Below are 19,844 nucleotides of genomic sequence, written 5' to 3'. Positions count from 1 at the left end.
TTGAAAAATACGTAAACCTTCTGGGCCTAGTGAATATAACAACATCCTCTTCTTCCTTTCCGGAGAGAACGTACCATTTACGTCTTCTAAATTCGCTATATAGTTAAAAAAATATGCCTTCCAATCTAACCAAGCAATCATCGGTTCTCCTGGAATAGCTAGAAATTCTTTGGGGGAATTGATTTGTAAATTTGAAGTCAAACGTACACCTGACGAACCTTCGTCCCCAGTACCTGAATTCCTGGCTTCCAAAGACATACTCAAATTAAATACTCAACTAACCCTTACGTGAAATAAGTTAGTGAACAAAACTAGCAAATATAATCACTTCGTGAATGAACGTCAGTAAATAAACTATTACTTCAAGAACTTTCTAAACCTCATGAAACCTCTGCTGCATGTATACCCTCTCCCTTTCCATGTAACTTTTTTTTTTTTTTTAGAAAACTTCTAGGAAACTGAGAGTAGATGTAGATTGGAATAAGTATTTATTCAAGAGAGAGAGAATATGCGTGCAGCTCCAGTAAAGGTACATCAAGAATAACCTAAGATCTACCAGTTACTGTTGCCTAGCACCTAAACATTCCAATTACATATTTAACATTCCAATTAAAGGAATATGCCATTACTACACATCCTCCTTCTTACAAAAAATAAAAAAATTTAAAAAAAACTAAAACAAAAATGTATACAAATCATTAATAAACTATAAAGAATTCTCAATACTCTGAACCCATCAATTTACACATTAAAATAAATTTAGTAAATTCTGCATCTTCTAAATTGAACCGAACAGAACATGTGAGAACAGAGCATGAGCAGAACGGAACATGTGAGAACAGAGCATGTGAACTCAACGCCAACCATCCCCTTTTTCCAAAAATGCAAAAAATATAAGGGAGAACCAAATCATCAATAAATATATCACCAACATTTTAAATTGTGGCACCAACATTTGATCATTAATATCAAACCTCAATGTTCCGAATACAATTAACTTGAACATCACTATCTTCAGACTCTGAAACAGATGATTCATCTTCATATTGAATATAAGTAACTTTTTTCTTAGAAAACTTCATGTTTTTCGGTTGCAAACCCTTGAGAAATGACCCACCAATCCGCATTCTATACACTTTGCATGCTTAGCAGGGCATCTCTCAAAAGTGGCGGCATGTGAATAACTCCCACATCTAAAACACACCACATCACTAAATTTCTTTCTTTCACTACCCTCCCATTCCTTTCTATCACGAAAATTACTATTTCCTCCCCCCAACTTATCTTTATACCCTGCTTTCTTCTCTATTACCTTGGCCACTAATTCTTTTTCCTCTTTGTTATCTTGCGACAAAGTGACTTTAGCACATCGGTCAGACAGTTCTGCCTTTTTAACTAAAGCTACTATATCTTTAAGACATTTGTCTCCTTCTACCCACAATTTATCCTGTAATACCTTATTCTTAGTATACATCACTATCTGGTCACGTATAAAGTCATCATGTAACTGAGCAAACTCACACTTCTTAGCTAACTTTTTCAAGGCTGAAACAAATTCTTCTACCGTCTCATTTTTCCCTTGCTTCCTGTGGAAAAATGCATGCCTGGTCACAGCAATCGATAATGAGGGAGAGAAATGATCATCCAAATCCATTAAAGCACATTCAAAAACATCAGAATTACTTTCTACTCTTTTATGTGAGTGCATATCTTGAAAAATACGTAAACCTTCTGGGCCTAGTGAATATAACAACATCCTCTTCTTCCTTTCCGGAGAGAACGTACCATTTACGTCTTCTAAATTCGCTATATAGTTAAAAAAATATGCCTTCCAATCTAACCAAGCAATCATCGGTTCTCCTGGAATAGCTAGAAATTCTTTAGGGGAATTGATTTGTAAATTTGAAGTCAAACGTACACCTGACGAACCTTCGTCCCCAGTACCTGAATCCCCGGCTTCCAAAGACATACTCAAATTAAATACTCAACTAACCCTTACGTGAAGTAAGTTAGTGAACAAAACTAGCAAATATAATCACTTCGTGAATGAACGTCAGTAAATAAACTATTACTTCAAGAACTTTCTAAACCTCATGAAACCTCTGCTGCATGTATACCCTCTCCCTTTCCATGTAACACCTCATGAGCTTCGTGAAATTTCTTTTGCTAGTATGTGTCTTGTATAATTAAAGAAAATGAAAATACGGCCACACAATTGAGCAATTGGTACCCCTTTGTTATTCTGTTAATAATGCTAAGTTAATAAAGATATAATGAAAAACACATTTCCTTGGACATTAACTTTCAGCATATCAGCACATCAGCACAACCAGAGAAAATTGTAACTTGAATGCTGTGTGCATCAGCGGTGAGCACTTTTTTGCTTGAAGGTTGTGTGTACCAGCGCAAAGTACTTCATAAAGGAACTGTTGGACAGGCCACATGAAGGGCTCGCTCCCTCCCCGCAGGACAGGGCCCGGGCCACCGTCAGCACCATTGCCCGGCCCAGCCGCCATCTTGGACACGGCACCACGCGGCCGCGCGGCCTCAGCCCGACCCCAACCCTGGGCCTGGCCAGGCCCCGACATCCCGGCACCACCCTCCACCCAGGAGGTGAACGGCCCACTTGGCAGGTCAATGGGAGTACGAAGTGTCGATGGCTCTCCCCCGCCAGGTGCCGAGCACCCCCAGCCTCCTTGGGCGCTGGCTCCGCCCCCCTGCTGGGTGTCTGGACTCCCTCATCCCAGATCTCCCGACCTCCAAGAGCGAGGGTCCGGACATCAAAGGGCGCCAGACCTATAACTGAGGCAGCCCCAGGACAGGAAGGCAGTTGTATCCTGGAGTCGAGAGACACCGAGAAGAACTCATCCTTGACGGACTGCTGGCGCTGCCACAGCCCTGCCTTGTGAACTATTGTCCTGCCTGCTGGCGCTGCCGCGGCCCTCTGCAACCTTCATCCTCGTGGGACCTGCTGGCGCTGCCGCGGCCCTCTGCAACCTTCATCATCGTGGGACCTGCTGGCGCTGCCGCGGCCCGTAGTAACCTCCATCCTCGTGGGACCTGCTGGCGCTGCCGCGGCCCGTTGCAACCTGCATTCTCATGGGACCTGCTGGCGCTGCCGCGGCCCGTTGTAACCTTCATCCTCGTTGGGACCTGCTGGCGCTGCCGCGGCCCGTTGCCACCTACGACCTCTTCGGGCCCTGCCGGCGCTGCCGCGGTCTGACCCATCCGAACACCGAGCTCGAGGATTGTGAGCTATCACCGTTACACCTCCGTACCCGTGGGTACCAAGACTGTCCCGCTACCCCCTTCCCTTACTAGAGACTAGAATTGAGAGGATCATCGTGTCCTGATCGCCTTGTATCGTACCACTCTACTACCAGAAGTGCCTATAAAAGGTGTTACCCTGATCTTTGTGTGGTGTCCATCTGTGGGGGGGAAGTTACCTGTCTGTGCGATCACTGTGCTCGGCCGACCCTTCAGGTCTCCGTCTAACATTGGTGGCTAGCGGCGCGATCCGAACCAACGCGTACCGTACAGACAGTAACTCACCCTACGACTAAAACCACAATGACGACCAAAGAGAGCGGATCGGCGGAGAAGTTCCAGATGGAAAAGCTGGAAGAATACAACCACCGAGAGCTCAAACAATTTTGCATGGACTTAGGCATTGCTACCACCGGGCTAAGCACAAAAGAAGACTTCAAAAACGCCCTAGAGGCCTGGACAGAGACTAATACCGCAACCCCCCGGACCCCGCCGCCCCGGTAGTCAACACCACCCGGACGGAGGAACGGAGAACAGGCCCCTCCCATGAAGAGATCCAAGAGCGGGAAAAAAATAGATTACACGAGTTAGACTTGGCACGACTCAGATTAGACGGAGAATTGAAACTGGCAGAACACTTACGGCTCAGAGAAGAGCGAGAGGAAAAACAGAGACAGAGAGACCTCGAAGAAAAAAGACTGGCATACGAGCACGAGTGCAAACTAGCGGAGATAGAAATACGCAAACTGAACAAAAACCTAGGGGTGCCCGAGCAACCGCACTCCCCGGGTCCTACCGAGCAGAAGGTCCACATCCCCAAGGATGTGGTCCGAGAATATCACCGGAACGACGACATACAGCAGTGGTTCAAGGCCTATGAGATTGCCATGACCGCCCACCGAGTCGCTCGAAGTGACTGGGGAGCCGGTCTACGGGGGAGATTCGTCAACGAGGGTCGTGATGCCCTGCTGCAACTCCCGGACCATCAAATGACGTCCTATGACCACATGAAGGCCGCCCTCCTCAGTCGATATGGACTTACACCCGAAATGTACCGCCAGAGGTTCCGCAACTGCACCCGGATCCCAGGTACGACGTGGTTGGAATACGTGAACTATTTCAGCCGAGCCTTCGAGGGGTGGATCAAGGGTAACAACGTAACCACTTACGAACAACTCTTCAATCTCATTGTGTGGGAGCACCTCTCCAACAACTGCTTTGTCGAGCTCAGGCAGCACCTCCTCGACAGTAAATTGACTGAACCCCGGCAGCTCGCCACCGAGGCTGACCGGTGGGAGAGCACCCGAGTGGCCCGGAGTGGGCCGAATGAGCAGAACAGAACCAACCAAGGTCACCATCGTCCCCGAGGAGGAGGAGGAGGCCCGGGCCGGGGCAGAGACGCCGCCCCGGCCGCACCCACTAACGCCACCCCGGCCCCAGCAGGCCGGGGAAACCCCCCGATGCGCCCGGGGTTCCGAGCTAACGTGACGTGTCATCGATGCCAGCGAGTCGGCCACTATGCCAGTGACCCGACCTGCCCGAAGAACCAGGCCCCCGGGCCCCGCCAAATGGCGGCCGCCGCCCTGGGAGAAGAACAAGTCTCCGAAGACACGGAGACCTATGAGTCGGAGCAGTTCGAGTGGGAACCCGCCGCCATGACCCTGGCATGCCTAGGAGGAAGAGACATGGTCCCGCGGACTCCCCTGCCCGCCAACACTCGGAAGTACAGCCAATGGGTGAGCATCAATGGGCGCAAGGCCGAGGCCCTGCGTGACACCGGGGCCAGTGTGACGGCCGTCCGCTGTCACCTGGTAACCCCGGAACAAATCCTACCAAACGTACTTTGCCCGGTCCGATCGGCAGATAACTCAGAGAGCCTGTGTCGGATGGCCTGCGTCCCCTTCGAATGGGGAGGAGTGTCCGGCATGCTGAAAGTAACTGTCCGTGACGATGCCCCCGTAGACTGCCTCCTGGGGAACGATCTCGAGAGCTCCCCGTGGGCCGCTGTGGAAAGAAGAGAGCATCTGGGGATGTTGGGTCTCCCGGACTGGGCGTGCGTAACCACCCGGTCCATGGCCACCCGCACCATCCCTAGACCAGAAGAACCAGAATGGGCAGCACCTCCGCCCTCGATCACTCCAGAAGAAGACTTCCTCCAGACCGACCACCCGGACCCCACCCCAGAGGGGTCCACACAGCCCCCCGAGCTTCCCGACCTGGCTCAGTGGCATCAAGAAGGGGGGCCCACCCAGGAACAATTCCGGCAGAAGCAAAAGACCTGCCCCTCCCTCGAGGGATTGCGACAGCAAGCGCTCGCCCAGAGCCAAGGAGACACCACCGGGGCCCACTGGGTTTATTGGGACAATGATCTCTTGTACAGCGAACAGAAAATCGCAGAACTGGGGGCCGGGCGAGTGCTAGTGGTGCCCCTCCACTTCAGAGACTTCCTGTTGAACCTAGCCCATGATGTCCCCCTGGCCGGGCACCTGGGCCAAGACAAGACCTACCACCGCCTGGTGACTCACTTTTTTTGGCCCAAAATGAGAAATGACGTATCCAACCATTGCCGGTCCTGCCCGACCTGCCAGGCCAGTGGGAAGAGCGGCCGCAAACTCAAGGCACCCCTACAACCATTCCCCGTGGTGACCACCCCGTTCGAAAGGGTGGGAATAGACATTGTGGGGCCCCTGGACCCCCGAACAGCACAGGGACATCGCTTCATCCTGGTCCTGGTGGATCACGCTACCCGCTATCCTGAGGCGGTCCCCCTTCGTACGATAACAGCCCCAGTAGTGGGTCGAGCCTTGATGGGGATCTTCTCTCGAGTGGGCTTCCCCCGGGAAGTCATCAGCGACAGGGGTACGAACTTTATTTCAAAGTATATGAAATCCCTCTGGCAGCAGTGCGGAGTCACTTACCGATTCACCACCCCCTATCACCCCCAGGGGAACGGACTGGTCGAGCGGTTCAACCGCACCCTCAAGGGGATGATCATGGGGCTGGAAGAACCCCTACGCCGCCAGTGGGACGTGCTACTACCGTGCCTCCTCTTCGCCTACCGAGAAGTCCCCCAGAAGTCCCTCGGCTTCAGCCCCTTCGAACTCCTGTACGGACACCCCGTTCGCGGGCCTCTCAGCCTAGTGAAGGAGAAATGGGAAATGGCCCCCCTAAAGACCCCTCCGGACGTCTACAAATACATCCTGACCCTCCGTAATCAGACCCGGAAATTCAGGGAGATCGCTAAAGCCAATCTGGAGGCCAGTCAAGAAGACATGAAGAAGTGGTACGACCAACATGCCTCCTCCATCGAGTTTGAACCGGGTCAGCAGGTATGGGTGATGTCCCCCATCGAACCATGTGCCTTGCAGGACAAATGGACGGGGCCCTTCAAGGTGATCGAGCGCAGGAGCCCCGTCACCTATCTCATCGACCTGGAGTCCCCCCGGAACCCCCTCCGGGTCCTCCACGCCAACCGACTCAAACCCCACTTCGTGCGCTCAGAGCTCAGCCTGCTGATGGCTACCGACAGTGGCGCGGAAGGAGACTCCGAGCCCCTCCCTGACCTACTGAGGACCCGGGAAAGAGATGGTTCGGTGGACGGGGTCCGACTCTCTGAGGCCCTGACCCCAGAGCAGCGTCAAGATTGCCGGGCCCTCCTGCTGCCGTTCGCAAACCTGTTCTCTCTCGCACCCGGAGTCACCTCCTGGTGCCTGCACGACGTGGACACGGGGGACAGTCCTCCTGTTCGACACCGGGCGTACCGAGTACCGGATCGGGTACGTACATGCATCCAAGAAGAAGTCTCCAAGATGCTCGCCCTCGGAGTCATCGAACCTTCGGACAGTCCCTGGGCCAGCCCGGTCGTCCTGGTCCCCAAGGCCCCGGCCCCGGGCACCACCCCTAAACTCCGGTTCTGCATTGACTATCGGGGTCTGAACGCGGTCACCCGAACGGACGCTCACCCTATCCCCCGAGCAGATGAACTAGTCGACCGCATGGGGGCAGCCCGCTACCTAAGCATCTTCGACCTGACAGCGGGCTACTGGCAGATCGGCCTCACCCCCAGAGCCCAAGAACGTTCCGCTTTCTCCACCCCGGATGGGCACTACCATTTCAGAGTGATGCCCTTCGGCATGAAAAACGCTCCAGACACTTTTCAAAGACTGGTGAACCAGGTATTGGCGGGCCTCGAAGAATTCAGCGCCGCCTACCTGGACGACATCGCGGTATACAGCCGCCACTGGGCGGATCACCTCCACCACCTCAGAGAGGTCCTGCAGGCCCTCCAACAGGCCGGCCTCACCATAAAGGCCAGCAAGTGCCAAATCGGCCAGGGGTCCGTGACCTACCTCGGACACCAAGTGGGGAGCGGTCTGGTGGCCCCCCTCCAACTCAAGGTAGCTGCCATTCAGTCCTGGCAACCCCCCGAGACACAAACCGAGGTCCGAGCCTTCCTGGGGCTCACCGGATACTACCGGCGGTTTGTAAGGGACTATGGCAGCATTGTGGGGCCCCTCACGGAGCTCACGTCTAAGAACCACCCAAAAAGAGTCAACTGGACTCCCGACTGTCAAGCAGCCTTCGAGACGCTGAAGGCCGCCATGTGCACCGCTCCTGTGCTCCAGGCCCCCGACTACAGCCGCGAGTTCATCGTGCAGACCGATGCCTCCGACCATGGTATTGGGGCCGTCCTCTCCCAACTGAACCCCGAAGGAGTGGACCAACCAGTGGCCTTCATCAGCAGACGCCTACTGCCCCGAGAACAGCGCTGGAGCACCATTGAGCGAGAGGCCTTCGCGGTGGTATGGGCCCTCAAGAAGCTCCGGCCATACCTCTTCGGAACCCATTTCCGGGTACAGACGGACCATCGGCCCCTGCAATGGCTCATGCAGATGCGGGGGGAGAACCCCAAACTATTGCGATGGTCCATCTCCCTGCAGGGGATGGACTTCACTGTGGAACATCGCCCTGGCCAAGACCACGCCAACGCGGATGGCCTGTCCCGCTTTTTCCGCCTCGACGAGGAAAGTCCCCAAGAAGATGGGTGACTCTCCCCGCCTTCAGCTGGGGGGGACGCATGTTGGACAGGCCACATGAAGGGCTCGCTCCCTCCCCGCAGGACAGGGCCCGGGCCACCGTCAGCACCATTGCCCGGCCCAGCCGCCATCTTGGACACGGCACCACGCGGCCGCGCGGCCTCAGCCCGACCCCAACCCTGGGCCTGGCCAGGCCCCGACATCCCGGCACCACCCTCCACCCAGGAGGTGAACGGCCCACTTGGCAGGTCAATGGGAGTACGAAGTGTCGATGGCTCTCCCCCGCCAGGTGCCGAGCACCCCCAGCCTCCTTGGGCGCTGGCTCCGCCCCCCTGCTGGGTGTCTGGACTCCCTCATCCCAGATCTCCCGACCTCCAAGAGCGAGGGTCCGGACATCAAAGGGCGCCAGACCTATAACTGAGGCAGCCCCAGGACAGGAAGGCAGTTGTATCCTGGAGTCGAGAGACACCGAGAAGAACTCATCCTTGACGGACTGCTGGCGCTGCCACAGCCCTGCCTTGTGAACTATTGTCCTGCCTGCTGGCGCTGCCGCGGCCCTCTGCAACCTTCATCCTCGTGGGACCTGCTGGCGCTGCCGCGGCCCTCTGCAACCTTCATCCTCGTGGGACCTGCTGGCGCTGCCGCGGCCCGTAGTAACCTCCATCCTCGTGGGACCTGCTGGCGCTGCCGCGGCCCGTTGCAACCTGCATTCTCGTGGGACCTGCTGGCGCTGCCGCGGCCCGTTGTAACCTTCATCCTCGTTGGGACCTGCTGGCGCTGCCGCGGCCCGTTGCCACCTACGACCTCTTCGGGCCCTGCCGGCGCTGCCGCGGTCTGACCCATCCGAACACCGAGCTCGAGGATTGTGAGCTATCACCGTTACACCTCCGTACCCGTGGGTACCAAGACTGTCCCGCTACCCCCTTCCCTTACTAGAGACTAGAATTGAGAGGATCATCGTGTCCTGATCGCCTTGTATCGTACCACTCTACTACCAGAAGTGCCTATAAAAGGTGTTACCCTGATCTTTGTGTGGTGTCCATCTGTGGGGGGGAAGTTACCTGTCTGTGCGATCACTGTGCTCGGCCGACCCTTCAGGTCTCCGTCTAACAGGAACAGTAATTAATTCCCACTTCACGAAAAACAAGAGAAATTTTCCTTTCTAGTAATGTTCCCCACATTCAACTGTTGTATTAAAAGTACCTCAAACTGAGATTGTTTTCTTGAGTATTTATGTAATTGAAAATTGTATTTTCCAAATGTAACACAGTGAGATGTCTTGCGCTCTTGCCACAACCAAGAAGAAATGGTTCAAAAACGCTTGAAATGAGCTCTATCCTGCGAAACACGGTCTTCGTGAAGGGTTGCTATGGAAACCCGATTCAGCACTTGTAAAGATGGCCGCCACCGTCAAAACTGACGTTGTGCGCGATGACGTCACACGGTGTGCGTGAAGACGTTGCCTCTGTACAAGTTCCGACGTTCCAGTTGGCAGATGACGTTCCGTTGCTCCAGAAGGTGTTCTGATGTAGAATCCCGGTGCTGTGTGGCTCGAGGTTGTCAACGTTGCTCTGGATTTCAAAGGTAAACACCTTATGCTGAATTTAATTTAATTTGAAAATCCAGCTATTTCGGTAAAGTTCAAACACTCACTTGTTTTCTGTGCTCCCTCAGGGTAACTCGTGAGTTTACGTGTTTCAGCTGTTCCTGATTCTTTTTGTGTAGACTTGAAATGAAAGTGAGAAGTGTAAAAGTTCTTAGATAGTGCAAAAGCTCCTCCTATCATGTAGTTCGTCTTGCTAGTCTTCTTTTAATCGAATTTCCTCAAATTTGATTACATGAGTCCTCCAGACGATCAAAATTTGAAAAGTTACACCGATGTTCCTACGAAAATTTCATCTAGCTACTCAAAGACTCCTTCCTTGTAGGTCCAACGAAATTTTCATCCACTATAGGTCTTTTAGTCACCATCCATGTCGCCAAAAATTGTAGTATCCTTAATTTGAGTGGAAGTAGGAAACTGAGAGAAGATGTAGATTGGAATAAGTATTTATTCAAGAGAGAGAGAATATGCATGCAGCTCCAGTAAAGGTACATCAAGAATAACCTAAGATCTACCAGTTACTGTTGCCTAGCACCTAAACATTCCAATTACATATTTAACATTCTAATTAAAGGAATATGCCATTACTACATGACCCAACTCCAGCAGAGAGGGCCAATGAGCATTGTTGAGACAAAATAATCATCGATCGATGCAACAACAACAATAAATGAACCCCGGAGAGCAGGCTCGAGACCCTCCCAGCACCAGACACTCTTTGTACCTTATGGCCTCACCTGGGGTTCAATGTGGTGCTCTGGTCCCTCCTGGGGTCGGGCCTCACCTGGGCTCCCTGCTGTGGGTCCTGGGCTCCCTGCTGTGGGTCGTGTTAAGCTTTGTAAGGTCTTTGTGTAACGCCCGGCCTGAACTATGAGCACGGGGAGACGAGGCTGTTCGTTGACAACTGCGCATGCGCTGGGGACAGACACTGCAAAGAAGCCATGGATTAACTGCGCATGCGCTGGAGATAGACACTGCTTTCTATAGCGTGGATTAAAGAGGCCTTGGATTAACTGCGCGTGCGCCGAGGACAGACGCCGCTGTTGGGGCAATCCAACTCCAGAAGTCGTTGCAAGAGAGATTCACAGCACGGAGCGCAGCACAGGCCCCGACAGCACGGAGCGCAGGGAAGGGCCACACCTCTGAGCCAGCACCGGTGGGACGGGGTCCTCGAAGGGACACAAAGAAGCACAACTATGACGGTGTCCGCGCGGGGACACAACGAGTGAGAAGCAACAGCTGCCTCCCGCCGCTAAGCACGAGGCGCCTCGCGCCACAGCACAGGGTGAGATGTATTGAAGTGCAGAACTTCTCTATGGGGGGGTGTCTTTGCTCTGCGCAGGCGCAGTGAGTCTGAGCGTCCTCTGTCTACGGCAGGTCATAGGCTGCGCTCCGTGCAAGGTCCTCACTCGGTGATGGGAAGTAGTGTCTTCGTTCTGCACATGCGCAGCTGTGACGCGTGGTCCTGCGCGTGCATATCTGTGATGAAAGTTTTGTTCTCGCACGCGATGGAGGCTCGTGCAGCGTTGTGAGCGCGCGCGTCACTCCTGGGGGAATAACACACCGGGCGCCCCCTCCTCACAGGCGGCCGGTGCCCCCGGGGAGCCCCCGCAGCCCCCACTGACCGGAGCACGAGCAGAGGGGAGGGAGGCCTCTGACCCCGCGGGTCCACACGTTGAATGAAGAGTATTTATTTATTTATTTATATCTAAGTCAACCTTGTTAAGAATTTCTCAGGGTATTTTATGTTGATCGCTAAGAAACAATGACTGTTGGAAAGTACAAAGATATCTGGTTCTTGAATTATCCAGGGGTCAGGACAGAGAGAGATGGATAATTGTACACTTTATGTGTCATGATCTCTCTTCTGCATTTTCTATTTTAAGAGAAAAGCTCTGCCTTTCCTGTTCACATAGATCACTAGAGGCGACAAGATATATTTGCCACAAAAAGCGCCCGAGCCTCGCGCCGGTGATCCTAATGCTGAAGGCCTTGGTGAATGTGGAAACTACACACACAAGGGATAGACAAGAAGATAACTATGGAGATAACCACACAGGACTCAACTTTCTTAATATTTGTATCTAAGAGTCCATACACATTACCTGTATACGTTTGACTATCGGTCCACAGGTGATTATCAATATATTCTCCGAAATATATATTGACCGAAAAGCATGGTTTACTCAATATTGATATCTAGGAGCCTATACTCTTTACCTGTGTGCGCTTAAAAATCAGTCCCTTATCGGAGATGCTGCTACCTGTATACGCTTGACAGTCAGTCCACAGGTGATGACCTTTTATCCCTATATTCTCTGTCTGCAGTACACTGCACATTACAAAGATAAATCAAGGGGTAACTATGTGGTTGACCGAAAAGCATGGTGTACTCAATATTGATATCTAGGAGCCTATACTCTTTACCTGTGTCCGCTTAAAAATCAGTCCCTTATCGGAGATGCTTCTACAGTAGATGGATGGCTGTTGTCCCTTGTTATGATATCATGGACCACTACAATATAAACAAAATGCGAGACCACTCTTTGCGCATCCTCAGCCTCCACCTTATTGATACAAAGTGACCCACTGATCTGTGACTACCCAAAGATATCACACTGTAGTCGATGGTAATAAACTATGTGTATGTGTTTCTTAGTTTGGCCTGAGTATATCATACAGCCATTACCAATATCGAGAAAACAATCGAAGTGTCCCTATCAACGCTGAACTAGAGGGAAAAAGGAACTTGAATATCCCTCGTAACCGAGAGAGCCTCTATATCTATGTTATTTTGCGGCTTAATTAGATTCAACCCTTGGACCAATATCGCTTAGAGGACATACTAGAAATTAGTATAGGCAATTGTTAATGCCCGAAATGCTACGGTTTGGCCCGAGTGGCCAAGGGACCAATGTGGGTGAGAAAAGACTGAATACAGTCTTTACCAAACACAAAGGTTACCGGCTGCCAGTCTAAACATGTTTAAATTGTCGCTTGGATATTGTACCTTCGAACGTTAACTCTCATTACGGTAAAATCATACCATTGAAATAAAACAGGTCTCCCTATCGCGATGCCGAGTTTTAAACTTACCCGCGCAAGCGACGTCTACACGTGTCTCCAACATTATATGCCACATGTTATGGATTGGCCCGAGTGGGCAAGGGACCAATGTGGGTGAGAAAAGACCGTATACAGTCTTTGCCAAACACAAAAGCTGCCGGCTGCCAACCTAGATATATTTATATGGTCGTTTAAATATGGTATCTACGGACGTTAAGGGCAAGGGTATGACAACGCCCTCCCTACCGACAGAGTAGAAGGGGCCCTTGGGTCCCTACCCTGAAAGTGCCACCGTAGCAAATGTATACATTTGGGATGGTGCCTGCTGCGTTAAATGTATGCATGTGGGATGGTGTCTGCTGTGTTAAATGTATGCATTGGGATGGTGTCTGCTGTGTTAAATGTATGCATGTGTCAAATGTATGCATGTGGGATGGTGTCTGCTGTGTTAAATGTATGCATGTTGGATGGTGTCTGCTGTGTCAAATGTATGCATGAGGGATGGTGTCTGCTGTGTTAAATGTATGCATGTTGGATGGTGTCTGCTGTGTCAAATGTATGCATGTGGGATGGTGTCTGCTGTGTTAAATGTATGCATGTTGGATGGTGTCTGCTGTGTCAAATGTATGCATGTGGGATGGTGTCTGCTGTGTTAAATGTATGCATGTGTCAAATGTATGCATGTGGGATGGTGTCTGCTGGGTTAAATGTATGCATGTGGGATGGTGTCTGCTGTGTTAAATGTATGCATGAGGGATGGTGTCTGCTGTGTTAAATGTATGCATGTGTCAAATGTATGCATGTGGGATGGTGTCTGCTGTGTCAAATATATGCATGTGGGATGGTGTCTGCTGTGTCAAATATATGCATGTGGGATGGTGTCTGCTGTGGTAAATGTATGCATGTGGGATGTTGTCTGCTGTGTTAAATGTATGCATGTGGGATGGTGTCTGCTGGGTTAAATGTATGCATGTGAGATGGTGTCTGCTGTGTTAAATGTATGCATGTGGGATGGTGTCTGCTGTGTCAAATGTATGCATGTGGGATGGTGTCTGCTGTGTCAAATGTATGCATGTGGGATGGTGTCTGCTGTGTCAAATATATGCATGTGGGATGGTGTCTGCTGTGGTAAATGTAAGCATGTGGGATGGTGTCTGCTGTGTCAAATGTATGCATGTGGGATGGTGTCTGCTGTGTCAAATGTAAGCATGTGGGATGGTGTCTGCTGTGTCAAATGTATGCATGTGGGATGGTGTCTGCTGTGTCAAATATATGCATGTGGGATGGTGTCTGCTGTGTCAAATATATGCATGTGGGATGGTGTCTGCTGTGGTAAATGTATGCATGTGGGATGTTGTCTGCTGTGTTAAATGTATGCATGTGGGATGGTGTCTGCTGGGTTAAATGTATGCATGTGGGATGGTGTCTGCTGTGTCAAATATATGCATGTGGGATGGTGTCTGCTGTGTCAAATATATGCATGTGGGATGGTGTCTGCTGTGTCAAATGTATGCATGTGGGATGGTGTCTGCTGTGTCAAATGTATGCATGTGGGATGGTGTCTGCTGTGTCAAATGTATGCATCGGGATGGTGTCTGCTGTGTTCAATGTATGCATGTGTCAAATGTATGCATGTGGGATGGTGTCTGCTGTGTTAAATGTATGCATGTGTCAAATGTATGCATGTGGGATGGTGTCTGCTGTGTTAAATGTATGCATCGGGATGGTGTCTGCTGTGTTCAATGTATGCATGTGTCAAATGTATGCATGTGGGATGGTGTCTGCTGTGTTAAATGTATGCATGTGTCAAATGTATGCACGTGGGATGGTGTCTGCTGTGTTAAATGTATGCATGTGGGATGGTGTCTGCTGTCTTAAATGTATGCATGTGGGATGGTGTCTGCTGTCTTAACCCCTTCAGCGCTGATGACAAAGCCAGCTCGTCATGGGCGTTACCTGCGCTACGTGGATGACGAGCTGGCTTTGTCATAAACAGCACGATTTTCAAATTTCAGCGCACAGCGGGAAAACCCGCTAGCGCGGTAGAGGTTAAATGTATGCATGTGTCAAATGTATGCATGTGGGATGGTGTCTGCTGTGTCAAATGTATGCATGTGGAATGGTGTCTGCTGGGTCGAATGTATGCATGTGGGATGGTGTCTGCTGTGTCAAATGTATGCATGTGGGATGGTGTCTGTTGTGTCAAATGTATGCATGTGGGATGGTGTCTGCTGTGTCAAATGTATGCATGTGGGATGGTGTCTGCTGTGTTAAATGTATGCATGTGTCAAATGTATGCATGTTGGATGGTGTCTGCTGTGTCAAATGTATGCATGTGGGATGGTGTCTGCTGTGTTAAATGTATGCATGTGTCAAATGTATGCATGTGGGATGGTGTCTGCTGGGTTAAATGTATGCATGTGGGATGGTGTCTGCTGTGTTAAATGTATGCATGTGGGATGGTGTCTGCTGTGTTAAATGTATGCATGTGGGATGGTGTCTGCTGTGTCAAATGTATGCATGTGGGATGGTGTCTGCTGTGTCAAATGTATGCATGTGGGATGGTGTCTGCTGTGTTAAATGTATGCATGTGGGATGGTGTCTGCTGTGTCAAATGTATGCATGTGGGATGGAGTCTGTTGTGTCAAATGTATGCATGTTGGATGGGGTCTGTTGTGTCAAATATATGCATTGGGATGGTGTCTGCTGTCTTAAATGTATGCATGTGGGATGGTGTCTACTGTGTCAAATGTATGCATGTGGGATGGTGTCTGCTGTCTTAAATGTATGCATGTGGGAAGGGGTTAATAATAGGATTGCAGCATTTGTGGCCGTGAGCTCAGCCTGGTGACAGAAAGGATGCTCTGCAGCCACAGTGTCCGTCACAAGTTTACAAGGCGAAGGGTTTTATTGAAGTCTGTTTTTAAAGCAGAGATTCAGGGCATACATTCCATTTGATGTCAGCACCGTGAAGAAATGATGCTTTGTTTATGAGCAGGTAAACATGCGTACTTTCCCCAGAGGAATAGTATTTGTATCTGTTCACAGGTTTCTTTCATATTGTCATAAGCAAGGCTTTAAGTGGGACGAGTCCTTTTTAAAAGCTGCTGCTGAGACGGGTCTCTCTCCAGCAATATTCTAAACAACGAAGCCATAGTCGTTGCTTTTTTAGGTCGAGCGACCTATCTCAATGCGCATGCGCATTGAGCGGGAGCTCGATATATAGCGGCTTAAACAGAGCTTACCGAGATCAGGCGATTCCCAGGCGATTTCTTGCAGTGCATGTGAAAGCGCGTGCACAATGCCACCAGCTGCTTGCCTCGCATTATCACATCAAAGGCGGCCGCATCTCAGGCCCCTGCTGCTTCACACCCTCATGCCGCTCTCCCCGCTCCGCTCCGCCCCCTCCCCTGCCCGCCGTGTCGCATTTCTCCTCCGCCGGCCGTACTTTCACTTTGACGGCCGCAGGCCGTCTCTCGTGTTTCTCCTTGTTTTTATTAGCTCTTCCCTCCAACACAAATATAGGTTATAGTTCCACCTTTGCAGGTACAAACATGTTTTTGCAGTGGAATGCGTAATTTTCCAAAGTGGCATTCATTTATCTTGTACATGTTTACACATTATGAGCGCTACACTTTGCTGCGACGGGTGCCGATAATGTTCTTTGTTTTTTCCATCATCTTAAATAGGAAAAGTCGATTTTACCGTACTTTCACTTTGACGGCCGCAGGCCGTCTCTCGTGTTTCTCCTTGTTTTTATTAGCTCTTCCCTCCAACACAAATATAGGTTATAGTTCCACCTTGGCAGGTACAAACATGTTTTTGCAGTGGAATGCGTAATTTTCCAAAGTGGCATTCATTTATCTTGTACATGTTTACACATTATGAGCGCTACACTTTGCTGCGACGGGTGCCGATAATGTTCTTTGTTTTTTCCATCATCTTAAATGGGAAAAGTCGATTTTACCTTTGCAGCAGTTCTAGGTTTTAATTTGTATTTATTTTGTGGACAATTGTATATAGCGCTAACTTTGCCCTCACGTATTGCATCGTTTTACATGGCCACAAGTTAGATTACAGAAACCCGACCTTTATGTTTCTTTGTGAACTTGCGCTATGATTCGAACTTCTTTCCTGTAAACTCCAAAGTCGTCACCTTTTGCCTTATGCTACAATGTTGCCCATAAGAAGTAAACCATGTTTACTATTTGTATAGCTAAGCCTTCGTTTTTTTTTCTAAATATTTGTGCTGTGGCAACCATTGATAAAGCCAATAGTCATAGTTGCTTGTAGGTGTTATTTTACCTGTGTTACATATGCATTGATGTTTGTAGGTGTTATTTCAATTTTTTTTAAGTTCTCCACCGCTGCTCAAATATATAGAAGCACTTTGCTGCTGGTCAAGCGTGCAACGCCATTAGACTAAAAGGGATTCAGGCAACTCCTACCCGCCCAGTATGGCAGCTCCTGCTCCGGCTGCTTCCCGGGCACATACACAGCCCTAGTACTTTAAAGGTGTTATTGGCACACTATGCTAAAACCTACATTTTAGCTTATTTGTGCTTTGGGAGTGTTTTCATTCGTTGCGAATGCCTTCCATATGTTTAAATATTATTCGCACTACACTTTACCCGCGGCTTTAAGTGTGCCTGGTTAAAGTAGGTTCTGCAACATGTGCCGATCGGGCTCTCTGTTTTTACCGGCACCCTAGAGAGAAAAATAAAAGTTTACCTTTGCAGCATTTTAGGTTTTCATTTTTATTTGGTTTTTGGGCTATTGTATATTGTGCTAACTCGAACCTAAAGTATTGCACAGTTTTACATAGCCACTAGTTACACAATTATAAAGTAACATGTATTTTACCATGCTGTAGTTGTTGATGCTTTTTTCCCCCCTTCCTACGTGCCAGCACAAGTTTAGCATACTGCTGTGGTTAATTTGCATCCCACAGATTCAGCCTCCAAATAGATTACAATCTGTGTCGCTTGTCTACGTAGCTTTTAATTAACGTCTCCTACTTTCCTTTCTCAAGTGCTGGATTTGTCACCGAAACATCACACTATAGCAGATTTTCTGTCAGCATTTTGTCAATCAAACCTAACTGGATTTATTGCATTGTATTTACAGACTTACATGTTTACCATGAAAGTAAAGTTTTAATAATAGAGTAAAGACGAGATTTTAACTTTGTAGCATTTCAGGGTTTGCAATGCCATTTGATTTTTAGACAATTGTATATAGCACAAACTCAGTCCTAATGTATTGGACCGTTTTACATAGTCCATAGCTACATTCTACAAACGCAATGTTTATGTATTTTTCGTGAGCCTGCGCTATAACTCGACCCTACTTGGTTAATTACATACAAACAACGTTTATGTTGATTTCTGTAGCCACAGTGATCACAAGGTTGTCCATAATTACAGAATGGTGAGCCAGGGCTGTGACACAATTCTGCTCCCTGAAAGCCGCAATCGTTTGTCTTCTGCTACAAATTAGCACATACGAACAAAAGCGTATTTTTTTTATATAGCAAAGCTTTATTTTTTTGTTAAATCTTTATGTAGGAACAACTATTGACAAAGCTAATAGGCATGGCTGCTTTTTGGTGTGTTTCCACTTGTGTTACATATATGGATACGCTGGCAGGAGTAGAAACATGATAGTTTGGCGGCACACTATCCACCACATCCACCACCACATCCACCCCCACATCCAACACATCCACCACCACTTCCACCACCACATCCACCACATCCACTGCATCCACCACCACATCCACTACCACATCCACCATCGCCTCAACATCCACCGCCACATCCACCACCACATCCACCACCACATCCACCACCACCACCACATCCACCACCACCACATCCACCACCACCACATCCACCACATGCACCACCACTGCATCCACCACCACTGCATCCACCACCACACCTACCACATCCACCACCACACAGACCACCACGTCCACCACCACATCCACCACCACATCCACCACCACCGCATCCACCACCACCACCGCATCCACCACCACCACCGCATCCACCACCACCACCACATCCACCACACCCACCACCACATCCAACACATCCACCACCACTTCCACCACCACCGCAACCACCACCACATCCACCACCACCACATCCACCACCACCACATCCACCACCACCACATCCACATCCACCACATCCGCATCCACCACATCCACCGCATCCACCACATCCACCACCACATCCACCATCGCCTCGACATCCACCATGACATCCACCACCGCCACATCCACCACCACCACATCCACCACCACCACATCCATCACATCCACCACCACTGCATCCACCACCACATCCACCACCACTGCATCCACCACCACTGCATCCACCACCACTGCATCCACCACCACTGCATCCACCACCACTGCATCCACCACCACCACATCCACCACCACCACATCCACCACCACCACATCCACCGCATCCACCACCACTGCATCCACCACCACATCCACCACACCTACAAAATCCACCACCACACCGACCACCACGTCCACCACCACATCCACCGCATCCACCACATCCACCACCACTACATCCACCACCACCGCATCCACCACCACCGCATCCACCACCACCGCATCCACCACCACCGCATCCACCACCACCGCATCCACCACCACCACCGCATCCACCACACCCACCACCATCACTTTCACCACCACATCCACCACCACATCATCCACCACCACCACATCCACCATCACCACCACCACCACATCCACCACCACCACCATATCCCCCAGATCCACCACCACCACATCTATATATGTGTGTGTGTGTGTGTGTGTGTGTGTGTGGCTCTGTGTGTGT

At 50.1% G+C, this 19,844-nt stretch overlaps 2 protein-coding genes across 4 annotated transcripts in view; one reads left to right on the top strand and one right to left on the bottom strand.

The window, feature by feature from the left end:
- Nucleotides 1-10,800, bottom strand: part of LOC144807450 (uncharacterized) — a 147,332-nt gene extending 136,532 nt beyond the window's left edge. The window contains exon 1 of the mRNA XM_078673121.1: nucleotides 10,644-10,800. The gene's annotated coding sequence lies outside the window, so the exon portion shown is untranslated. The remainder of the gene's footprint in view (nucleotides 1-10,643) is intronic.
- A 140-nt stretch (nucleotides 10,801-10,940) lies between these two features.
- The window catches only part of LOC144807414 (uncharacterized), a 31,469-nt gene continuing 22,565 nt past the window's right edge, over nucleotides 10,941-19,844 (top strand). Inside the window, exon 1 of one of the 3 annotated variants that reach the window (XM_078673117.1) lies at nucleotides 10,941-11,191. The gene's annotated coding sequence lies outside the window, so the exon portion shown is untranslated. Of the gene's footprint in view, nucleotides 11,192-11,425; nucleotides 11,593-11,970; nucleotides 12,199-19,844 lie in introns of those variants that run through there. The other 2 variants (XM_078673118.1, XM_078673120.1) reach the window with 2 other exon arrangements.

Source organism: Lissotriton helveticus, chromosome 1_2 (genome assembly GCF_964261635.1).
Source record: "Lissotriton helveticus chromosome 1_2, aLisHel1.1, whole genome shotgun sequence".
NCBI classification, from domain to species: Eukaryota; Metazoa; Chordata; class Amphibia; order Caudata; family Salamandridae; genus Lissotriton; species Lissotriton helveticus.
This window is presented reverse-complemented; position numbering and strand designations above follow the sequence as displayed.